General features: G+C 43.5%; 1 pseudogene; it reads right to left on the reverse strand.

Moving 5' to 3' along the window:
- LOC144636913 (protein TabA pseudogene) lies at window positions 1-1,377 on the reverse strand (annotated as a pseudogene).
- Window positions 1,378-3,258: the final 1,881 nt, after the last annotated feature.

Raw genomic sequence — 3,258 nt, forward strand, 5'->3', positions numbered from 1 at the left:
CTAAGGAAACTTCATTGTGGCAAAGTAGTCGTCGTACGTTTGGGCTCGGCGAATCATCTCAAAGCGATTGCGAGAAACACGCAAAATTTCTGCAGGTTGCAATTTTGCGTTAAAATTATAACCAGTCGAGTAACCGTAAGCACCCGCGCTGTGAAAGATGCAAAGATCACCGATTTCTGGATTTACATTCAGCACCCGGTTGACAGCAAATTTATCGGTACTCATGCAAATGGAACCAACGATGTCGAACATACGCTCTCTTTTGTCACCTTTGTGATTTGGACAAGCGTATGAAGGGTCGTTAACTACGGTCTTGTAATCGGGAAGATCCTTTTGCACATCATTTGAAAGAGGCTGATCTTTGACGACTGTTATCACGTGGTACTTGCCGTAGATGCCAGGCAATGAAAAGTCAGCCATGGAAGCATCGACACCAAGAAAACGTTTGTAAGTGTCTTTCATGTTGATAACACGTGACACGAGCCAGCCATTTTCAGCGGTCACCACCCTGCCGCATTCATACTTGATCTGTAGCGGATGAAGATCCCGGTGTGGCATCACGATTTCTTCATACAAGCATCTCACTCGGAGACCAAGATCTTGGAGGTCGATAAGTTTGTCATCACGATGGTAATTCACGCCGATGCCACCTCCCAAGTTAACGAGTTCAACACTGATTCCTGTCTCGTTCTTGATGTCCACCGCCAGTGTGAACATCATCCGAGCAGTCTCAGCAAGATCCAAGATATTCAGAGAATTTGTTAACATCATCGTGTGCAATCCAAAACGCTTAACACCGTATTCTTTACACTTCTTGTAGGCGGCGAACAGCTGGGCTTTCGTCAATCCAAATTTTGCTTCAACTGGGTTGCCAATGATCTCGTTATAATTAATGTCGTGTTCTTGTCCTGGATTGAAACGAAACGCAATCATGTCAGGCATGGTACCTCCTAACGCTTTCTTTAGGTTGTCAATTTGGGAATAGTCGTCCAAATTGATTATGGCTCCCATCTCAAAAGCCTTTCGATATTCCGCTAAAGGGGTGTTGTTTGAAGTAAACATGACATCTTCGCCTTTAATTCCCAGCTTTTCACAAAGCATGAGCTCCCCGAGGGAACTGCAGTCCATTCCCATGTTACACTCTTCGTGTAGCATTTTTAAAATCATTGGAGTCGGCGTTGCCTTAACTGCAAAGTGGTTCATAAAGCTTGTTCCGGTTAATGAATGTACCCAAGCGAAACTTTCGTAGAAGAACTTGGCTCTGTTCACCATTCTTTCTTTGTCGTAAAGATAAAACGGAGTTCTATACTGGGAGGCTATTTTTCTCAGTTCTTCTTCGCTGCAGGGTAATAGCTTGGTGTTCGATAAAGCGGCCATGATTTTCTCGCTTGCGTTTTCGTGAGCCTGATATTTTCGAGGTGGCGTCGTGGATCAGTTCCAGATGACTTAAACAAAAGAAATGAAATACAATAAACAATCCTGTCCCAAAAATATCACAGTCAAAGGTTAAAAGATGTGATTTCATTTGCATACATCAGTTCCCTTGTTTTATGAGTCAAATGAGTATGATTTATGAGTCATGAGTCAATGAGTTTACACAAAGGTGAGTAAGTTAACTATTATTTAACTGACCGCGATTTGTCTGTATACAAATTAGTTTAGAAGCACTCAACTTTAGTTTCGGATATTATAGGTTAAACAGTTTGTCACTGACTCCTTTTCGTTTTATTGTTAGACGGTTTCGGCTAATACTTAAGCCTCCATCAGTAATGAAAGCGAATTCGTTGTTACATGCTATTGCTTTCGGTTAGTTCCGCTCCAATTTGCTTGCGGTTAGTTTCACTCCACTTTGCTTGCGGTTAGTTTCACTTCGGTTTTCTTGCGGTTAGTTCTGCTCTGGTTTGCTTGCGTATAGTTCTTTAGTTCTCGGGTCACTCGGGCGAATTTGTTCCACTCCGGTTGCTTGCAATTAGTTCCCCTCTGGTCTGCTTGTGGTTAACCTTTTTTAGTAAGGGCAGCACTGTTTTCTTGTTAATCATAGAATTTATTTAAATTTTGGCTCATATCCTCATGACTCAAAAAGAGAGCTATCAGGATGCAGTTTGGAGGCGACTACTGCATAAGGACTCCCAAGTGCCAAGGCCGATTGAAAATGTTTGCATGGAGAATTGAGATGGGGCGTGGAACAGCTGGTAGATGAGACAGTCTACGCATGTCTGCAGTATACCTCATTCCATTACCCAAACAAACGCACGGAGCAGATCATTTTCGATTCTAGCGCAGTTGTATGGCAGAGGTCTAAGGATGACTTTTAGTGCTGGCCTCCGGGCCAGCTCATCTCCTTACACCAAGTCTTTCAGTTACTCCAGAATGCGCTTTTTCGCTTTGCTAAAATATATGATACCACTGCACAGCTACATGCTTGAGCCGAGGCTAAAGCGGATGGTTCCTCCAGGGGTCTGGGTGTCCTTATTGACTGTAACTCTTGTAGACCGGTATACATGCATTCTTCCAAATGGGTTGTTCTACCTAATGTACATCCGGATTCCACGCGGAAGTGTTAGTCACCTGCGCATAGTAAAGAGTCAGATAGTTAGCGTGGTTGGCCTGATCATGCACGAAGCACCATGGGATCATCGTCTGAATGGCGTGGAATGTACATTCACATACGTCCTTTTCGAAACGCTCTCAAAAGGCCAGGGAAGCTCCAGGACCAAGCCCTTCACCCTATTCACTTTTCACATCAAAATAATGACGGTTGACCATTACAACAGCATAGCTTCTCCAGGAGCTCTCTTCACGTCGCCACGGCTTCTCTCATTAGACGACTTTTGCAGAAGAGCACCTCCTGCTTTAGAGCGCTTGCCGTATCATTGACCCGCTCTAATAACAAATTGACAATAGCGAGATGAAAAGGTTTTGTCATTTTCAATCATTTTGCACTGATTATCTTCTGTCTCTAATCTCAATAATAAGTGATTTTATCATTTAACAGCAACGTTTTATTTGAAAAAACAGAACATTGCACACAGCTAGTCTAAGATTTAACCTTTCTTCGGTTTAGAAAGCTTCAGTCCTGCCAGTAGCCTGCGTTGCAGACGAACAAAACGTTTTGTTCGTCTGCAACGCAGGCTATCCTGCCAGGTGTTTTGGTTTGTTAGAGCTCAAGACATCCGCTACAGATCAAGTATGTATGTGGCAGGGTGGTGACCGCTGGAAATGGCTAGCTCGTGTCACGTGTTGTCAACGTGAAAGACA

This window comes from Oculina patagonica, chromosome 13, assembly GCF_052425735.1.
Source record: "Oculina patagonica isolate OP01 chromosome 13, crgOcupat, whole genome shotgun sequence".
In the NCBI taxonomy this organism is placed as follows: domain Eukaryota; kingdom Metazoa; phylum Cnidaria; class Anthozoa; order Scleractinia; family Oculinidae; genus Oculina; species Oculina patagonica.